The sequence below is a fragment of the Phymastichus coffea genome, unplaced genomic scaffold (assembly GCF_024137745.1).
Source record: "Phymastichus coffea isolate CEN01 unplaced genomic scaffold, Cenicafe_Pcof_1.1 PCOF00056, whole genome shotgun sequence".
Lineage (NCBI taxonomy): Eukaryota > Metazoa > Arthropoda > Insecta > Hymenoptera > Eulophidae > Phymastichus > Phymastichus coffea.
In genome coordinates, this window is record NW_026706867.1 from 437,602 (window position 1) to 460,844 (window position 23,243).

Sequence of the window (23,243 nt, forward strand, 5' to 3'; positions counted from 1 at the left end):
TAAGTAAATTATCGTTGAAATCTCTTACGGATAAGCTTATCATAATTTTTTTTTAAATTTATTTCAAAAGCATACATTACAAAAAAAATGAATTCTTATAGGTAAGAATATGTGGAGCGGCTATTCAAATTTTAATGGGAAAAAATTCATCAAGTTTTTAAAAGTCTTTTTTTTTTCCTTTCGCGGCGTGCTTAAAAGCTTCGGAACTCGTCGACAATTTATATGCTCTTGGCCCACTATGCATCCATTCCAAAGTCATTTTGAACGAAACTGCCCCGTTTCAAAAGTTATAGAGATATAAAAGCTCCATGAAAATGGCGTTTTTAGACCACATGAAATTACCGAAGAAAGTAAAGAGGACATTTTAGTATACAATTAAAAAATTTTATACTACTGTTTTGCTTAAAGAACCAATCAAGTTTGAAAAGAAGCCAACACACTTTGTCTGGTTGTTTCTCTATTGCTCACTTTCGACGATGGTATCGTTTCGGGAAACCGTAAAAATAAAGCATGAAGCTATTAAACGTCCAAGACACGCCCAGCAAACAAGGCGAAAAACCTACGTTATGACCGAACGAATCCGGGAGTGATCACTTAACTGGATGAGGTACTGGGACGAATGGAAGAAAAGAGTACAAGAACACTTGCATGCATACTCTCGCTCCCACCGGAGAGATACCCCTGGTTTTTACCTTGGATTTTCGCCTCAATGCTCTCAGCGATTCTCGTCTCTCTTTCTCTCTTCGATTTTGTTATTTGATTGCGCACTCGTAGAGCTTTTTTGCTACAGTCGTTACTTGGCTGAGTGCTCGGATTTTTTTCCGGAAGATATTTTATCTGCGTTCATTTTCTATTTTCATTTACCTATCATTATTTTTATTTATATCTATGAGTACTGTCGGTCTATTATACTCGATATAACAGACTAGAGCGCTTTCATGTTGATACACATAATGTACAAAAAAGAAATCGATAGCCCAAATGGTATCAATAATAAGAGTAACTCATTTCAAGATAAAGTAACATAGATTAGGTTTTGTATTATAATTTTGATTTTTTATTTTGTTATGAACGTTCAATGTTTTTTAAAACAGATATTTCCAGGAACTGAACATTTCAAAAGGCATGCGTTATCTAATTACAGGCAAAGTAAAGTTTAATATGTCAGGTGCTTTGAAAGTACTATTTCTGTCCATACAATCGTTTATTTTTCTAGTTTAGTATGAAATAAATATACGTTTATTTATAATGCAATTTTACCGAATATAAAATTACAAAGTCCATTAGTTCAGCTTAAATAATAAATTAGATGCACCTTACTAGCAGTTGAATTTGGACTGAAGCATCGCGCGTCAATTATTACGATGGCAAGGTAAGCGTAGATGAGGCAAAGGACAAATCCTCGGTCGCGTGTAAAATATGTAAAAAGTTCGTACTTTGCGCAAATAGAAACGCTGAAAAGTCACGTCGCTCGCTTTTCGTCTCGGATTCTTTATCCATAAGTAATACAAGCGCGCTAAAAAAGCTTCTTGCATTCAGAAAAAAGTCACTCGTGCGACGTGAATAATATCGAGGGCTCTCTGTTTTGAGTGGCGAAAGGAGAGGGTGGAAAGAAAAGGAGAGAAGTGCGTAATGACGATGCGAGCGCATCGAGGAGAGTTCTGCTGAGGTTAACGAAGGAGCAGTTAAGGGAAATAAAGTCGACGCATAAACTTTACGAACCTTCCGGCTATTCTCTCCGTTACGTATGCGAGTGTTGTGTGTTGGGATTGACACGATGCTTTGACTTCTCGGTTCGGGTGGATTTAATTGCTCATTTAGTATTGAGTACCAGTATCACGCTTTTCTGGCTTTGCCTCCTTAAGCGCAAATAAATGTTAATTGTAAAACCGTTACTTCGTTCTCATAAAAATAATGTATTTCTTATGCATTACGAAGTTATGTATTTTAATCACGCAAGTTCCATGCTGTATCAACCTACGTAAAATTTGAGTAGCAGCTGAAATGGTTTTAAAAGATCAAATTTGTTGAGAAAAGCATAACGACGCGATACGAGCAGTTTAATGAAAGTTTAAGCGACTCTGTAAACTCTATATATGCTCAAGATGGGACGAGTTGTTAGGCTAGTACCGTAAATTCGTGTGCTAAATAATGTTACTTGCGTTATGATGGGTATATGTGTGTTGGGAACAAATATTAAAATGAAAATATCGGTGATATAAGGGTTATAGGCATTTGAAAGTTTTCTAAACAACGATTTTGTCGGCAACTCTTGCGCAAAAATAGCTTTTAGTTTCCTTTTTCGCGCGCTACTTCTGAAGCTTTCAATTTATCCATCTTTTTCCCCTCGAGGCAGTACATCACATCTCTACATATCACAGGTACGCTCTCGTATAGACGATATTCCATTTGTAAGCGGTTTGTAGTGGCGCTGATTCAATCAGTCAATGAAAAATGCACGAGATGACATATTCTCGAGTGCTATTTAACAACGCTTTTCGCTTGCAGAAACCTTTGTGGTTGATGTAACATTCCTTTTTTTCCGTAATAAATGAAAATATCGGAGTAGCGGTTTTTTCTTTTTCATAATTTTGATTGGTTCAATTTCTTTTTTTCACTGTTTCAATTGTTTTTTGAAATAACAAAGTATATATCCTTTTAAAAATTGGATGTATCTTAACAGCTCTTAATTTATGAAAAGTAAACAAATAAATAATGGGTAAACATTTATTTGATTGCAACTTTTAAAAGTACTTAGTAAATGTATGCAAAATATTATTTTGGAATTAACTATGAAAACGCTTATTGAAACAGATGTTCTTTTTGAAACAAAAGAACACGTGCTCTTAGGTTTTATAATATGAACGGGTGTTTTTTTTTCAACTTGAAATAGGAGACTAACTAATCGTCGATATTAACCGAAATCGAGCTTATATTTGAAATCGTAAACAACTTATTTTGAAAACGAATGTTATTTTTTCGTACAAATCCTACAAGATTTAACTGTTATTAAAAAGCTTCCATATATCTCTGCAGCTTGTCCACACTATAAAACGATAACTGATACGCACAGCAACTCTGAAAGGAAAATAAAGCAAAATTTAATCATACAGCGTAAACAAAAAGAGAAGTTAAAAAAACTTGGGCGCATCCAAAAACCATGCAAAAAAACAGATCCTCTGGGTATCCAAGCGACCAAAATAACTGACCTACAGCACTCTTTCCATTAGTCCGTTATAGCAAGTTTCAACGTCAAGAGAGAGAGAGGGAGAAAGAGAGAGAGAGAGAGAGACAGAGAGAGAGAGAGAGAGAGAGAGAGAGAGAGAGAGAGAGAGAGAGAGAGAGAGAGAGAGAGAGAGAGAGAGGGAGGTGGCGAAACAATAGTGCAGAGAAAGCTAGGGCGCATTTACGCGAAAGTGAAACAGTGTGGGAGGGTAGGGGAAGCAAGCACAGGCCACATATATTGCGGTAGGCTCTCACATATTTACCTTGAGGCCGCAAAATCTGCCTTGCGCACTTGGCAAAGCTCTTTAACGCTCAACCTCAGGAAGACGCTGCGCGTGCACGTACCCTCGCATGTAATTAATGTCCGTGTCTTTGTGGCGAGTTTGATGAGTTTCATTCTGCGTTTATTAATGCTTCGCGGCACTTGCCGTGTGTTTTCATAACGCCGCGGGGGTGCAAGTGTCTACGCGATAATTTGCCCGAGCGTGTTGCGATAATTGAGTCGAGTTTTGCGTGTTTCGTTAATGAATTTTATACGTTATATATCGCAATCTACAATTTCCCTTTCGTTTTCGGATTGGCGACGTGCGGCGATGCAGTTCAGCTACAATGCACTCGCAACGTTGCATGCAATTTTTCCCCAAAGTCGTTCAAATCAATGTCCCGCACTGAAACGTATACACGTGCAATTCAGATTACACGCGTACGCGCGTTATGCAATAGCGGACGTTTGAATGGCTGATAGACTGACATTATTATGCCATGTCATTTAATTAATAGACACGTGCATTTTTTATAGCTGAATGATCATCGTTTACTTCGAAATATATTTTTGAGTAAATTTTCGAGTATGTTTCTTTTATTTGTTTTAATCAAGCATTTATAATGGTTTTTAAAAAGTTTCATTCTTAAGTGAAAAAGTCGAAATTCGTTGTCATATTGTAACCACAGTGGTTTGCGGTTTATTGTGTTATTTACATTGATCGTACCGTGCAATGTTCGTTACTGCTTTATTGCCATATCGTCACGACCATTGCTCGACAAACTTTCATGCGAACGTAATATTAACAGCGACTTTTTACCAGTTAAATTTGCATCAAACGTCGTACTGTAATTATTGACGTGAAAAATTTTACGACTGTTTTACGTGTTTTGCAGCTACGATGCGAAATTATCAATTTCCAAAGCTCAACTATACACAATTTTTGAATTATATGCGTGGTTATAATTGACAAGAAGACAGGAAGTTTTTATTATGTTTGGCCATCGTAATTAATTAAGCCTATATGACTTTCGGTGGTACGAGATCGAGAATCGTGATAGTTACAAGTGATTTGAAAACACAATACTTCTATTTTCAGAGTATTGCGGTTTAATCTTCGTTGTTAAACATTTATAGGCTTGTACACGCTTTTGAATTTTCATATCTCGGAAAAAAATTTGTATAAAGTTTGTTTTATTGAGGGGATGTACGTGACCGTGCAAGGAAACGAATATTTTTTCTTTTGCTACGTAGCCCTTAACCCAATTTCAACTTTAAACGGAACCAATTAATTTTATTACCACGGTTGTTTTCACAAATACTTAATATTCCATTTAAAAGTTTAAATTAGAGATTTCACGGAAAAAATTTTATCGTTCATGAAATCTGAATATTTGAAGCACACACTCATAAAGCATCAAATATTAAACTTCATGCCGAGTATTGAATTTGATATGCAACTGTATTTTTTATGTAATCTAAACTTGATACTGCGAATACCGTTTTTTAATAATAAAATTGTAGAAATATACAGTGCCCGGCACGTACTTTCGCGCGCAAAATTTTATATCTCAGTGAAAAAGAGTCATAGAATAAAAAACTTGACGCCACTTAAAGGTAATAGCAAAAGCTTTAAGTAACGTGAAGATAATATTGTTTGTACTAGAATTAAGTTTTTTATGCTTAAAAAATGAACATAAAAAATTTCTTTTCTTTTGCCCATATACAAATTTATTTATTTGCAACGAAAATCAGCAGATCATTAAAAATCCAAGCAATATTAAAAGGTGGAATGTTCCTCTTTAAAATAAGAGCGACAGAACTCATTTCTGATTTTTTTATACAGAGATATAGATTTTTTAATGAAAAAATCGTTTTTTTTTTTCATCAACTCATATCTCGAATTCTATGTATTAAATAAAAAAAACTTTAAAGACAAAAGTTGTTTCTTTTCTGGTAAAGAATACAAAAATAAAGTGAAAACTAAGATTTGGAACAAATTTTTTTTTCATTTTCACCCTAGCCATTTTTTTATTTTTTATATTCTTTATTTTTTAATATTTAATTATGGTCAAAAGTCTCAAACAAAATTTTCAATAATACATTTTTAGTTAAGTTTATCAATAAATAAATAAATAAATACATAAATAAATAAATAAATTGAAATAAATAATTTCTAGATATTTGTGTAAAATAATACATATTTATTATTTATTATCATATTATTATTATGTAAATGTAATTGAACTTTTTCTGTAATAAAACAAAATTTTACAAAAATAATATAATACTTTCAAAGTAACCAAAATATAATTATTTATAACATAAATGGCTAGCGTGAAAAAATGAAAAAAAAAAAAAAAATTTGTATCAGATCTTAGTTTTCACTTTATTTTTGTATTTTTTACTAGAAAAGAAACAACTTTTGCCTTTAAAGTTTTTTTATTTAATGCATAGCAATCAATATATGAGCTGATGAAAAAGAACGATTTTATCATAAAAAAAGCTATATCTCTGTATAAAAAAATCAGAAATGAGTTCTGTCGCTCTTATTTTAAAGAGGAACACGGCAAAATCTTAAAATCCTATGTGTTTAAATTTAAACGTTTTAAGTGTGCAATTGTGACGTCACCCATAAGAAATACATTTTCACTGAATTTAAACGTTTAGACGTGTTTAAAATTGGGGACAATGTATTTCTTATGGGTGACGTCATATTAAACGTTTAAATTCAAATACATGAGCTTACCGTGGAACATTCCACCTTTTAATACATTGCTTGGATTTTTAATGATCCGCTGGTTTGCGTAGCAAATAAATAAATTTGTATATGGGCAAAAAAAAAGAAATTTTTTATGTTCATTTTTTAAGCATAAAAAACTTAATTATGGTACAAAAAATATTATCTTCACGTTACTTAAAGCTTTTGCTGTTACCTTTAAAATGGCGTCAAGTTTTTTTATTCTACGGCTCTTTTTCACTGAGATATAAAACTTTAAAGTTTTATATCTCAGCATTTGGCAAATTTCGCTTTAGGGTGGACAAAAGTACGTGCCGGGCACTGTACATATGAAATAAAAAAATGTATTGAATTAATTAATTATACTTTTTATATCGGCGTTCTAGATGAGTAATTTTTAAATACCTTAACATGGTTATCTAGTCAGAGCTGTTTCTACTTTCTGTTCTTGTAACTTAACCATTTATTCATCGTCGCCGTAAATGAAATTTGCAGCTCTCTACTATAGTAGGTGTTTCTCAATTATTCACGAATATAAAGGCATACGTTTCAACTGTAGATTCGTTTCAATTTCAGGACATCTATCGGTTAATATTTAATCTATTCCGTGCAAGAGAGTACGTGAAACTGAACAACTGAAAAAACTGTTTTTTTTTTATATTTTAGTATTCTTCAAACATACCGTATCGCCTGAAGAATCAATTACTTTTTACCCACCCAATTTATTTCCATAATTAACGACATTATCGCACCGGGCGCGATATTGGAAATATATTTAATATCTCGTATTTTTAAATCCCTGTCTATCACAGTGCGGACGGCGGATCTGTCAACAGATGGAAATTCACACGTTGCGATTTCAATGCCAGAATAAAGTAATTGACCGACGAAGGAATCGTTTAATTTGTTTTCGCTGATTGCACACACAGTTGCGCCATCCGCACTGTTTACCCTGCGGGTTATTGTTTTCTCTAATCACTGGTCAGACACTCACGAATTAGAGTCAATGTTTGCTAATTAGTTGAATTGCGGGTTTATGTAGTAGTTCTGTTTCCTTTGTCTAGTGTTATTATTTAATAGATTTATAACTGATGTTGAGTCATAAAACAATTGTATCGGCATTTTCTATGATTGTTATGTTTTGGTAGAAAAAGTGACGTTTGAATTATTGAAAAAAATTGTAAATGATAAAAAATTGTAAAAAGTTGACAACTTTAGGAATTATTCTTCGCGAAAAAAAAGTTTAAATTTGATCGCTATAATATAACATTTTTAAACTACTCACTTCGACAAATTTTGAAAATTATAATATTTTAAGAATTTTTATTGTTTATCATTCCTAATAAGTTTTACCATTTCTGCTATTAATCATAATTAAATACAATTATTTGTAAATTTTAAATAATTTTTTTCAACTTTGTTATGAATTTTCTTAAATAATTTGCGATTTTTCAACGCTAATTTTTTATGCTAGGGTAATAACGATTTTTATTGTTGAGATTTTAGAAATAAATAATTAAAAAAACTCCTTTTTACCGCCTTTTATTAATATAATTCTTATTATTTTCTATCAAGCATGTGACTTTAGATTTTATCTTCAAGTTTTCATTTGCCTTCATTTTCTGTTTGTTTTCTCCAGACTAATAATGATAAAATATTTTTCTATATAGAATGAGATGTTCTTTTGAATCTCGAGAGACCAAGATCCTTATCTCATCTCTTCGAAGGCTACGTCTTTCATTCTGTAATAATACCGAGTTGGAAACTAATTTCAAACAAACAAATTGTTTGATAAGTGTAGTCAATCTTAACTTGCAAATTAGGTTAGACATTTAATAACAATTTTCAATTACATTGTAGTAGACCAAAAACACTTGAGTTATCAAAAGTTCGCAAGTACGAATAATCAAAACGACTTCGCCGAGGATAGTTTCAATTGAACCAGTTTTCTAGAAGAGCCCCGAGGGTTACATGTACGGAAGAATCATGTAGAAACGAGGTGCACAGGTTATTGGACGTCGTCGTCGTCACCATTGTCACCAATACGCTTCTAATTGCGCGTTCGATTGTTTCACAAACGGGGCCGCTTTCATTAGCGTTCGCGTCCGACCTGCATATGCGACAATGGCATGTGAATCGACGCGGGTTTATATATTATCTAAACTGTTCGATCGAGCTCGATTTCAATGAACTATATCTTTGGTAAACTGACGAGATGTAACTGTTAGTCCCATTCGCTTCGTTATAAGTTATTGTAGGGACATCAAGTTTTTTTAGAAATAAAGCAACACCTGAAGAAAAGTCGTGAATAGAAACTACTTGTTTGTATATTTTTTTTTCACCTTTGACTCGGAGAGATTAATAAGATACATTCTTAGTATGAATCGAGTGATAAATAATGATTATCAATTTTTCTTGTATTTCTGATGATGGTTTACGCAATTGGTTTGGAAAAATTCTTTATTAGCTGAACATTGTTCAAATAAGTACTGCTAATGAAAATAAACTACAATTTCTCTCTCGGAAAGCTCTCGTTTTTCCCTTACCAAGCGCAAATGAACAAATATCCAAAGTGTCCCTGTATCAATGGATCGTTGTCATTCTCTGTTGCACTCAATTGCTCGCAGTTAATCCGTGCCAAACGAATCGCCAAATCCTAATGAATATCCAACAACGCGTCACTGGCACTCACACATATTTAACCGTTGCTTTAAAAATTAAATTACGCGCGAGCAGCAGTCGGAATGATAGATGCGACCCCTGGCACAGCTATTTTTTCCATGTCGCGTCACGATCAATCACGATTAGTAGCGCGAAAGTTGCAGAGAGAGGGGGAAAGAGTAAAAAAAACAGAGGAAAAGCACAGCGTTTTCACGACTCGCGCGCGCATAGAGATAAAGCTTTTACTTATTCGCGCGACTTTCGGCCATTCGTCAGAGGATTTTGCGTTCGCGTCAGTGCGATCACGCGTACACACATTTATACGATTTACGCTATTTACGCATATCTTTTGTTTCAGCGAGAAGTGCGTGCATTTGTGGGTGTGCTGCGGCTGGACATCCACTAATTTAAAAATCGATTACACGCATCGAAATCAAATGTGTTGGGATATGTTAAGCAAGGAATGGTCATTTAATTAACTTTTCGTTTTAATCTTAGTGATTAGGGGTGGATATGTCGCGTTTTCCAGCTACGTATTGGTCAAAGAAAGATTCGTATTAAGAGGTAAGAGAGGGTTTCAGACGCATCAATGATTCGTCGTCTGTCCAAAGAGGTCGGTTAAGAGGCACGTTTGGCTCTTTAGGTGTCACTTAAAGTGCCCGAGGATACGTTTTGGTCGCGCTAGTTCTCACTTTGCATCCGCTATCCGTCCTTCGTGCTTGTCACGGCAACGCTCTATTTGTTCATCCTCTTCCTCCCATTTGAAATCGACTTCAAAACCCTCTAGAGCGTCTCGCTAGTTCAGGGAAGTAGCGGGCTGACTTGCTCACCTAAATCCTCGTTTTCCAGAAGTTCAGTACGATGGACAGCACAATTTTTGCAGTGTAGTCGAACGGTGCTTCTAGTAGTTTGCATACTTATCAGAGACCGGTATTACTCGCTGTCCTTTCGGTTGCTCTCTAGGGTATAGCGTCGCTTTCTTTGAGCATTGCGCGGCCATATGTCTATTCAGACATTGTCCATACACGTCCTTGCACTGACAAGGCTTACAGAACTTCGATCTCCTGGGTTCGCCACCTGACACAGGATGTTGGAGATCGTTTCGTATTGTGGTTTGCAGAGGTATAATCGAGTGCCGGAACCATTTAACCTCATTAACTTCGTCGGACTACGTAGTGTTTGAACCTTCAAGGTTATCCGATGTAACTTCCAAGATCTTTTGACTTGCGAAAGGTATACCCAAGTACTGATTAGGGTTCAGAGATGCCACTATCTATGTGACCGTCGGAATCCCAGGAAACTCATTTGGGTTCTTGGTTTCGCTCGCCTTAGCAGAATTTCCGCCATTCGGTTTACGGTTTTGTTCCTGTTTCAATTCGGACTTGGCATCCTTATTTATTTCTACTTTGATTCCGCTGGTCTGGATCAAGACTTTTGCTGCTGTCTTGTTGGTTTTTGGAGCTACTACAGGGAATCTCGTTTTGTCCGAAGAGGAATGATATTGCTTTTCCATTTCCTCTAGGTCCTCCCACGTACTATCATAATAGATCAGGTGTCATCGAAGTAAATGTATTATCGTAGTTGTAAATGCTTATCGGCTATATATTTCCGATAAGTTGACATCAAGTTGCGTTGGACAATCTTGATTTGTGTCGACATAGGCGGTAGATGTTTGAAGTTCGTTATGTATCTAAAGGCATTCAAATAACCAGTGATACTCTCATCTTGGATTTGTGATCTGCGTCGCTATTCCTCTTTGACATTGTCGTCGATTATATGACGACCATAATGATTTCAGACAGTCTGTTTCACATCTCGTCAGCAATGTATTGTACAAGCGATCTCCTGGAAGTAGCCATAATTAGAACGTGGGAATTTGTAATAATGCTGTTTGGATTGGTAAATGCTCCAGCCACATTTCAGAGATTAGTCGATGCCCTTTTCGGATTAAACTGGGAGTCGTATGTATTCCTATATTTCGATGGCATAGTTATAGAGATATTGGAAGAACAGTACCTAGAGTTGGTGATCCGGTGACTCAACGACGCCGGATTACAAATCAACGCTAAGATATGCGAATTTGGTTGCTTGAGTTTCCCCATACCTCGTACTGTATTACAGCTGAAGAGATTTCTAGTCATCGTTGAGTGGTACTCAAGATTTATTAAGAGTTGCTCCGACATAAAGGTACCATTTTATAAACTGACCAAGAAGAGTCAAGTGTATACATGGGGACCAGACCAACAGCTGATCTTTGAGATCCTCAAGCGAGCCTTAACGCAGTCTCCAGGTCACGCTAGTCCGGACTTCAACCGGCCTTTTACAGTTCAGACCTATGCTAGCGATTGTGCCATTGAGGAAAGTTTGATTTAAGAATATGATAAAAATCGTGTACATAGACGATCACTCACCGGTCCTAAAAAAAACTACTCAGTGACCGAAAAAGGAATACCTTGTAATCTATGCTGTAAACAAGTTTTGGTCGTACCTAGAAAAATACGGATTCACAGTAGTAACTGTAACGTGCGAGATTGGAATTACATAAATTTATGCTCTCTATGCCATCATATAGCGAGTTCCCACACTCGAAAGTCAAACTCAGTTCATCGAAAACATCATCTTTCTCTGCTCTCCAAAGCTACTACGCGGATGGTTCGCTGGCTACGCGTCTATGCATCAGCACGCTGCAATGCTGTTTGTACAGGTGTAATCAGTTGTTTCGCTTGGACGTAGACCTCTTACGAGATAAGAATTTACTTTTCTGCATTATGGCCTCCAAATTACCTATTCGAAGCTTATTTTCCGCTCTTATATGTAAAAATACTATCCTTACTGATGCAAAAAGGCATTTTTTGATGAAACTACTTATTACAGCACTTGCTTTCGGCTCGTGCTGTATACTTCTCTTTTCGTCAAAAAAGCTTTTGTGTAGCCATAGCAGGAAATATACTATTCCCGAACTTGTGAGTTAATCTACTATTATCTTAAATTTTTTTGGCTATTATTTTTTAAACCACAAAGCTAAATATAGAAAAAAATGTGTTAAAATTCAATCATAATTTTATGTCGTTGAGTTACTTTACAAAATTAATATTATTTATATTAATTTATGCCATTATTAAATTACTGTTGTAAACCTTTTTTTATGCAGAAATTAAACTTTCCGCAGTTTGTATGGAAAAATAATGTACGCAACAGGTAATGTACTAACAATACGAATAATTTGAACGTTGAGTTAAAATTTTGTACTGGCTAAAGAATTCTTTGGAATCAATTATCTGTTTATATATATTTCAATAAACCATTGGCAACTAGATTTGTATAATTTGGCTGGTTGGAGCATGGAGTTGAGCTACAACAAGTAAATGTTAATCGGATAAACGGATAACGTACATAAATAATCGATTTTAGATAGTTTCACAGTCAAATAAGCTAGTATAATAAAGCACAGTATATTATTGTATAATAAAATGAAATTAATGATAATATACATTAGGTTACTAATATTAATCGTTATTAAGATATAGCGCTTTGAATATAATTGATTTAATCGCTTTATGAGATTAGATTTTGTTTACTTGTTTTTTTTTAGTATGTTTTGAAGAACAAGTGAACACATAAAAAACATATAGATTCATTACGCTATCCTTGTTATCTTATTAATATAAAGAGATACTTTGCTTTAAAAAAATAGAATGATAGAGGAAAGCAAAGATCGTCGAAATAAAATGTTGAGCTATATATTAGATTTGAAACTAAGTATCTGGTCAGCAAAGCCTATCCAATGATCAATGCATAGCAGTCACGTTTAGATAGTCAGGCTCTTGTCGATCGCGGGCACGCATGAAACCTCGAGATTCTGTGTCAAATCGATACGTAGTCCGTTATAAAAGAAAAGTAACCCATCGGATAAGAATGCAAATAAGATAGGTGTGTGCTATACGCCGGACATCTACAATTTTTATAGCACAGTCCTGGAAAATAAAAAATTCCCGAATAATTATCGATAATACTTAATAAATAATCAATATAAATAAATAAAAAATAAATGTTTTATTTAAGATATGCATCACTGGAAATCAATGCAAATACGAATAACGAAAAAGTATCAGAAATTGAGTTAGTTCAGTCTAAATACTTAGTCTAAATTGCAATTAATCGCAAAGCACAATGTTAAAAGCGCATCACCGTTGACTTTAAGACTCGGTGTTGGTGAGGAAAAAGAGAGTACTGATTTCTCTAGCATACGCCTTTGTCAATACTCCGGTTGATCAATCCCTACTTTTGAATTTTGATTAGCGTGCGCACGATGTACGCGTTATCGTTTTGATGCAACTAGCCTCGCAGCCTTGTGGCTCTCGGAACTATCAGAGAGTCACTGAGTATATGAAGTCACCTATCACGGCTTTCGAAAAGTCTCGAATTTTCAAAGCTTAATCTATCAATTGTTTTGCAGCTTTCGAGGATTCATGACCTCCCGACACCGCACGAGTTGTACTACTGACGAATTAGTAGCTTTGAATTTTCTTTTGGAAATTCGGTATTTCCTCTTCATAAAACGGACAATCATGGTCTTAAAACTTGGTCGAACATGTGAAGGGTCTAAGTGCAGGGTTTGCTCATCAAGTTCCTACGATTACATGTGATTAAATGACAAAATCGGAATTATTGACGAGAATGCGCGTTTCTACTCTGCAACGCTTTGGTAGGTGCATACTAGTATTTGTGCATGCGCTTAAAATTAATAGGGATATAAGGGAAACTATAGCTATATTCCAACACACATGATACTTTATACATTTTAGCAATACTTACAAGATTGAAAAAGTTTATCCATTTGATGCTTATTTTTATCGAGTTTAATATTATTTGTCAATAATATTAAGAGGGAAAGGGAGAGAGTGAGAGAGAGAGAGAGAGAAACCAAGGGATTTGTGGAGTATCAAAGCGCAGAAATTATTCAGAAGTTTGCTAAACGAGCAGTTTGGTCTTCCAACTAAATAAGAGGAGGGACACTATAGTGGAATAATAAAGAATCCATCTTTGACCTTTGAAAATGTTTTTATATTGAAAATTTTAGATTTTACATTGGAATCTTCATATTTTAAAGCAGATGAATAAATCGTAACTTATGAGCAGTTAAACGTTTGCCAGCGAATATAAAGGCAAGTTAAAACGTGTATAACTGTATAATTGCGCGCGCAGCAAAGGCAAAAGGAGACGCAAAAGCATGAGAGCGGCAGAACAGAGCCAAGTGATGGATATTTCAAGTGTCTCGACTGGATGTGCTTAAATCGTCTTCGGTTGTAGGCTAGACCTATAGACGACGGATTTCCTTCTCTCTCCCTGCTTTACTTGGAAACTATGTTTTTCCATTTGACTCGCATGACGAACGGTAAACGTTCGCGGGATTGCACGGAAAATGCAATGTTTCCAACGGTACGCAGGTGTTAAAAAACCTCGTTACAAGCTTGATTTATATAAAAGGAAGGAGAACGATTAGATACTTTTTCTCTTTGTACCGTATTTTTATATTTTTTTCCAGCTTGGCTGTTATTGGGTCGCTAGCGTAAGATATAATCGGAGCGTGTGCAAAAATAACATGCAGTACTGCCTAGGGTGTAAAAAACCGTTGTTATTTTTAAAGCCTCGGCCATGTGTAATACGCTAAATTTTTCTTTTCAGCGCAATGTTCCATTTATTCGTTGAAACCATGCACGCTGCATTATTACACGAAACAACAGTAAATGGTTTGATATTCTTCGTGCAATGGTTCAATTATAGTGACGAGGAAATTGGATTTAGACAGAAATACTGAAACGCATTTTTTCGGTCTACTTAGACTTCAGTGTGCTTTCAAAAAAGAAGTTTGGTTTTTGACAGAAGGTAGCTTGAAAAGTACATAGCGTTGCTCGAAACAAAAAATAGATAAATTATAAGAAGCATGGCTTTTTCGCCATGCCGTCACTAGTATCTTATATATCACACAAGAAACTACGCCAGAAAGTTGAAATTCCATACTCTGCAGAACATTTATTATTATTGAATTTTTCAATAATCTTAATATTTTTCTGAATTAGCTCGAAAAACAAAATTTTCACGTTTTCTCTGAGCACAAAGATACCTTTGAGCTTTCTAGCTTTCTTTCCTCTTTCTTTAGTGAAAAAGAAAATCAACTAAAAAACCACTACTTTCAAACAAATTCATCCATCAGCGTTTGACAAAGCTTTCATCGACTTGACTGGAGTACACACGGGGATCACTCGAAAAAAAAAATTGTCCACAGTTGAAGTGAGCGAGAGAACGCAATCAGCCAATAGAAATTAATTCAAGTACCCTCTCGCGTAGTACCGCGCGCGTCGTTCAAGAATTTCACGCTCGAATGATGAAGCCGTGTCTGCGAGCTTTAACGTTCACACATGAGCAGTCACGGAATAAGCGACGAGACGAGCAAAGCAAAGAAGATTTAAGCGTTCAAGACGTTTCTCATATCTATACAGAAGGTCGCTCGCATACGTACGATTTATGATCGAATCGCTAAGTTTTAGCAAAAGCCGACTGTCTGGCACTGTCATCTTGCTATCTCTATATGTCTGTGTATTCTTTGGGAGGTATTAGCGCCATTTCTTTTCTTTGTTCTTACGCGTCTTAAGATGTGATGGATGAATGTTAATTGTAGTTCTTGGTCATTCTTTTCTTGCTCTATTGTTCTTGTGTGCGATTAAAGTCTTTTTTCCCGGAAAAATTTATGGACTTTTCGCATAGGCACGTGGTATTTTATTCATACTTCGTGGTGGAAAAATAAAAGAAAAAATGTTCAATAAATGATCAAGTCTACTTATTAAATAAACGTAGGATATGAACTTACCTAGAAAGAATGCGGGGAAAAAATACGAAACAAAATCATAGCGAGAGAGAAAAATGAAAAACAAGCGAGATCGCACAAAATTTCCTTGGGGAATGTAGCAGTGGACAAGGTGAGAGCACGGGGGAGTAGATGACAAGAGTAGGGGATCGTCTTTTAAAGTGTGAGATGTAAATGAATCGAGTGACGGATTCGCATCTGTCTGCGCACGAAACATCCTTGTTTGTGCTCTTGCACTTTTCGTTAGTGTGCTGTGAAAGATTGCGTGTTTTACTGTTTGGTCCTATGAGTGATGAGCTTTCTATATTAGACTTTATTTGCGGTTGTTTTTAAAGCTGTATTACTACATGTCGTGTTTTATTTTAATTTTTCAATATAGAATTCATATTCTGCTATATTATAAATTTTTATTTCGATTATGTCAACAACTAACAAAGATCGTATGAGAGTATTAGATCACCGATAGCCATATTGGATAGTCCACAAAATATGAACGTTGTCAAAACTATATATATCTTTTATACCTAAGTTTGGATGTAAATGTGAAAAATTACCAAGCTTAGAAAAGATTGTTATTGCTCTTAGTTTAAGAAATTTTATTTCAATAATTATATAAAACATTGTTAATGATATACATTAACATTATTAATTAAGCGCTGTTAATTATAAGAAGGAATGGGGAGTAGTTGGGTAATGAATGAGAAACTCTATATTGCATATTAGTACAAATGCACTGCGGACACGGCGAATGGTGTGTCGCGTTGATCTCCTGATGCACTCGTCTTCGATGCTCACGCCGTTTTCTATGTTGTGTGAAAAAAATAGCATTATTCATTCGGATGAAATCAATTAAAACTCAATATAAAAAGGGTCACTTATGAGAAGACTTGATAAATAATATAGTTTTTGTCTTCTTCTAATTACTATTACTAAAGCAACAGCTGTCGAAGCGAAAATTATTATTTCTGCTCATGCTAGGTATTAAATTAAAGTTCCCCATTGATATTTTTTGAAAATGATTCTTAATAGGCCTATAAATTGAATTTTAGCGACTCATTCACTTTGATATTCAGGGATAAAAGGCATGTAAAATTGATCTGACTGACAATTTTTCCATGTTGTGTGTGTCAGGATTTTTTTTAACATAGTCAATCCACTAAAAAAGTAAATTATTTATTATTCGTGGACCGTCGCCTTTTTCTAAAATATCAACTGACATCCAAGCTATTTAACATTCTGGTGCGAACTACCTTAGTTGCCGTCTGCTCTTTCCCAAGATAACCATTCGCAAGCACATCAGCTTGCCATAAGTTTGTCATATACTTTTGTGTCACGCAGAGTTATTCATCTTGGACAAGAAAAATAACAAAGATGCGACACGCAACAGTAAATCCCAAGCACGCGCGTCACTGAATTACGCGTGCACAACAATGGCAGAGAGACATTATCCAGGTGATCAGCTTTGCGCACCATTAATCGCCGTTCGACTCTCTCTCTCTCTCTCATTAGTTAGCTGTAGGTTTGGGAGAGGCGTGTTACGCAATACCATAAAATGTATCGCAACTGTGGGTGTGTGCGTGTATCTGTGTCGTCGCCGTGGCTGTTTACCGCTGAGCCAGCCCTCCATATGCTCGGCAAAACATGCCAGAGCACGGTGGGATTAGCTCGCGGGGTCCGCGTGTTTTCGGCTTGTATCTGCGGACGATTTCGGATTTGTCCCTGGTACCTATCCTCGATTAATCTGCGGTTTCTTGTGCGCGTTTGCCTTCATTTTAAGGCCGAGCTGATTTCACTTCAATTGGACGAGAGTGATTTCCAAGTATTTTTACTCGTAGAAGTTTATAAAGGCTTTTAGAATTGAACGGAAATCCGTAATAGTATTTGATGCTTTTATTCGCATTGCATCGCTTTCTCGAAAGCAGCTTTGAAGCTTTTCATGTTTAAAATACCGTTTTCTAAAGTACGTGTCCTGATATATAGAAGTTTTTTCACAGGCAAGCTCAATAGAGAGCTTTTTTTCTTTGTAATAATACTCTCATTGCTTCATAGACAATCGTTTTTCGACTTAAGTAATAACGGATTCATTCTGTCATTAATTCTGTCATTCGAACTTGAAAGCGCATCAAATATTTATACATTCAACTAATTTATATCAAGCAGTTTCGCAATAATTGAAGACAACGTGTACCTAATAAAATTATTATTCTATATATCTCTTATTCAGAAAACCTTGAGCAAATAATTCAATATGTATAAATTCACGTACAAAATTAAGAGAAGGTAAAAGTGGAATGCTAGAGTAAACTACAGGTGTCCAAACACTGTTTTAAAATTAATTATTCTGCTGCGAGTTATTAATGCATAAAAATTATATTTTCAATTTGTGGATATTGTTTGCCTACTTGCATGCGAGTCGCTACCACAACTCATAATCCAACGTCAGAATAAATAGCAAGGATAAAGATTTTAGTTGTCGGAAGGGGATTATTTATATTTTATCTCCCTTCTATGTTAGATTTTCTTTGAATAACGCGACGATGAATTGAATTTCTGAATAACTCAAAAACTCGCGCGATTCACGTTCATATGTGACTGCTATCTTGAATATCTTCGTTCTTCTACTTATACGTTTTTGAAAAAATGACGAACAACATCCACAAAAAATGGCACGAGCGATAAATAAACTATTTAGCCGCGAGGCTGAATATTCATTCGAATGTTCTCCCGTCTCAGCAATCCGGAAGGATTAATCGTTTGTTCAATTGTACAACGATGGATCGCTTGTTTTGTGGTATCGTTCAGGTGTAGAATGCCAAAGTTAATTCCCATGACTTGCTATTGGCTGGGATTTCGGGATAGAGAAGTATAGGAAGGAAGACAGAAATTTGACTATTGATGAAGCGAAATTGGTTTTTGAACGATGCTTTACTTCCATATCAGTTATAAAAAAATAATTTATTAAGTGATTTTTTTAATTTTAGCAATAATTTAAACGAAATTCAGTTCAATTTAGATTTTCGAGTGGAAATTCATGCAAATTCTCTTAACATACTACATTACGTGAACATAACTTACTAATGCACATATGGATTACAAGAGATCAGCACGTTATAAGGTTTCAAAATGGAGTTGAGAAGTGTTCACGATATATCCATCTGAATTTTAACATCATGGTTTGAGCTCCACTCAAAATATGATGTTAAAATCAGCGAAGAATGTTTTTTTTTCAAGAGTTACTTATGCGCTTTTTTTGGTATTCGAAAAGTGTCACTAAAGATTTCGTTTAATCGATTACAGGTTCACATTCGTCTCAAAGATTGCTTCAGAGAGGGAAAGAAAAAAAAATGTCACGCAAGGATTAACGAGCATCTAAGACTCCATTGTTCTAGTACATGAAAGGACTTCTGTCGTTGTTTATTTCCGAAAGAGAGCGAGACAAAGCTGACTCGACTCTCTTTAAGCTTCTCTTTCTCCTCGAATCGACTTTTCGTGTTCCCGATTCGATCTTCGTCTTTTGTTGCCGGCTGACCTTTATACCCAACCCTAGTATCCGAATAAGTTTCCACGCAAGCTGGCCTAGCTCTTCGTACAATTAAATGGTCGCCTCCCTTTCTGGTAATTGTTGAAAAGTTAGCTTCTCTTATGGTATTAGCGCCACACACTGTAGTCGATTTTCACTTGGTTATAACTTTGCTAATTTCGTATTGACTTCCAGCTAATTAATTTTCCAGAGGCTTTTGAGTGGAGCAAATTGCTATAATATTATCAATGCCGAAGTGATGAATTATACATGGATGAGACGTGCGGAAACTCATTTTGTTTCCTAAAACACAATTTCACACTTACGAAAACGTAAATTTTTATTTCCTTGAAATTTTTCTCAACCAACCCACGAGCGACAAATTCCCTTGCATCATTCTTTAAATGCGTCAGAAGCAAACGTCATTTTAGAAATCCACTTAACGGTTTCGGCCAAGAGAGAAAAAAAAGTCTTGAGAAAGGACAAATTGTAGAATACGATTCAAGATAGACATTTGATTACGAAGACAGTGCAAACGTGAGTGGCGCTTTCTGCCGGTAGTTTAATCGGGCGCGTCAACTTCATTCCGTGCTATTGTTGGAATTCGCGAGCTCGATTCTCACCCTGGCGATAAGTGGATCGTCCTGATGCGACGTTTACCTGGCTCTCTGGCTGGCTAGGCTTTCTTTTCCTCTGCTCTCTCTCTCTCTCTCTCTCTCTCTCTCTCTCTCTCTCTCTCTCTCTCTCTCTCTCTCTCTCTCTCTCTCTCTCTCTCTCTCTCTTGCCGAGTGGATGCATTTTTATTTAAAGTTTTGATGGTGTGCGAACGCGCGCAATTCAATTGTCAAACTGAAAAAACTTCAACCTTGTCTCGTCGTCGTCGAGCTGCATTAGACGTTCTCGCTTGCTCTTTTTTTTTCTTGTTATTTCGTTGCGCGCGAAACCTCACTTTCCAAGCGAGGGGAGACTTTCCTTGCCTACGCGCGCTTCCATTCTCAGTTTAGTTGGGGTAAGACGATTGAATAACTTTTTTCCGCAACCATGTATACTTCTTTTCGTTTTCTCTTTCTTCATTCATGGGCGCCGAAAGTTGGGAACATCAACTTTGATTCAGTGGATTGGTGGATGTCGGTTACAAACGCGTGATGCTTTGACGTATACTGCACTCGGCAAATGCTAATTACGGCGCGGGTACTTGCTACGAGAACTTTACTCATAGCGAAGCCATCTCAAAGGAAACCCAAAGAGACGACGTGACGTGATCGTGTATTAATATTAGATCCTTGAAAACGTGTGAAAGTCACTTTCTCATCGACAAAATCTTCGGAACCTCTGCTATTTACGCTCAATAATCTACGCGACCGAGTACGGCAGATCCAAACATTTCCACGCAACAGACCTTTTCTCTTGTGAGAAAGAAAAGAAATTCAATAAACGATTTTTCAATTTCACACCTTCATCAAATCGCACCTCCGCGTCGAAACATTTAACGCTTGCAGGATTAACTCCCCGGTAGCTGCGGAAAAATTAAGGTCAGAGCTGTCTGTTAGGATCCCCCCCCCCCCCCCCTCCCGCTCTCTAAAACGATCTTTCGCAGCAACGAGCTTCTCTCTTGTATGCGCAACACACATTTTTTTTATTTTTATCTAGACCTGTCAATCTATACCTGTCACGAGCTTAACGTCAGCAAGGTAGCCGTTACGTCACCAAAGCGGATTTGTCTGGTAATTGGATGCGATTGGATCGACGTCCGGAAATACGCTTACAAGCACTTGCCCTTTTCGCTATCGTATTCCTGTGCATGTGTGCGTGTGTATGTATGTTCGCGTACTTTTGTCCTGCTGCCTTACAGTTGCGTTAGTTCTTTTTCTATTTGCTTCGGATTCTTTGCTGCTGTTCTTGCTTTTAGAGAGCAGAATTGCAAAGTTCTATTGGATCTATTTTCGTTTGTTCCGATTTGAATGGATCTATTGTGAAAGGAAAACTTGCCGATAAACTTTCAGTAATTTATTGAGTTGAAAGATTATGCGAAAATAAAAGACTTTGAGTTAATTTAATATGGGATATCTTATTGTACAGGAATAGTTTTGGAAATTAAGATAAACGTTTTGATAAATAAACGTTTTGGCCATAAAAAAGAAATAGGCTTTAGTATCAAAACACATCTATTTGTCATTACTGAATGATGACGTTGTTTGGAAAGTATACATATTATCCCTAGTTCATAGTTTATGATGCAAAACACGCGTATCTACCATCAAATTTAGATAATTGGAACATATTTCCTTATAAGCAAAAATAATCATTGAAATTTTAATGAGATACGAAGATAGCACGAATTAAAAATGAAAAGAAATAAGGTTATTCTATCATTCAACAATGGCAGTTCAACAGTTGTCGCAAGTTTTCTCATATTTACTAACAAAAAAGGAAGGGAAAAAACTCATGTGAAATTCACTTAAAAATTTAGAGCAAAGAGTTCTTGGGTATAATGGCATTTTCTCGAGAACAAACTTTGCAGTCAAATTTAATCACACTGGAGTCTTACTTGAAAGGATAGTATGTTTGGATTGGTACTTCTTGATTGATTTATCTGCTGAACGTCCATTTCTAGGCGTAGTTTCTTACGATATTTAACCAACGCTCGCGCTCATGGAATGCGCGAGGCGCTAAATTTTTGTCTTCTTTAAAATAAACAAATTTCACGTAAAATTTTTAAAAGTTACAAATGAGTAATAGCTCTTGGATATCTTGATGAAGTTATTTTATAACTGAACAACAGCCAAAAATGGCATTCCACTTTGCAACAATATGTGATGTTTGAAAGATCGGTTTTTTACTAATTTTATTTTCTAAGTAATTTAACGCATTGTCGCTCGACATAAGAATGACATTAGAAAAATGAGTTTTACATTGTCAAACATGGTATTTATTAGAGGAGAACGGACGCGCTGGTACAAAGTGAGTGATGGGCATCTCGTTGTCAAAGGACATTCGATGAAGCCACGTAGAACCGCAGGTCGGCTGACGCACAAAGCTGCTTGTAGACAGTTAGTTTATCTAGCTATATCGGACGGAGAACCTGTGCAAAGTCAATTCTGGCCCTTTACATTTAGGCAACTGATATAGATTTGTCTCACATGCACAGGTAGAGCCAGAGCTTTGAATCATTAGTAGGACGTCATCATCGTTTTCTCCCTCCTCGTCAAACAGTTCGATAAGCCTTTGTACTCTGATTTCCTAGTCTGCGCGCTTCAAGGTGATTTCCATTCGTGACTCCATCCACCAGATCTCTCCTTTTGCAATCCATCAACTATTAATAAATAATATATCTCGCGTGCTTTTGATCAAGCGCATTCGCTTACTTTTAAGTAGATTTCATATCAGAATATTTCAGTTATAAAAAATTAAATACTTTTATGCAGTCTGAACATGTTAATGATAATTTCAAAACAAAATCGCAAATTCTGAATTATGAAAAGAAACGATTTGGATTATTAGTTTTTTTTCATGTATAACTTATTTCTAAAAGTTCTATTTGTTACCGTTCTTCTAATGTGTCAATTTCAAAATAGTCCTTAAGCATCCAAAAATGAGATACAACTTTCGCATTTTTTATCAACATTTTCTAAAACACGTGTAAAAACATATTTTAAAAATTTTAGATTTTTAATTTAGGATGTTTAACGTAGTGTTCATATATAAAAAAATAACCATTATCGAATAACTGTGAAATTAAAAATAGTTGATTGAACGTCTGGGAAAACAATTTTCTTAGGTATCATGTCAACTTTGAATATACAAAAATTAATTTCAATTTTTATTTTACTATTTAAAAGAACTATACCGCATAACTTAAATGGATTTTCATGAAAATGACTGAAAAACGTAAGTCTGAATGAGTCCATCTAGGTTCTTGTTGCTCATAATCTATGCCTTTTGCATAAAACTAGAAATTCAACGTGCTTGA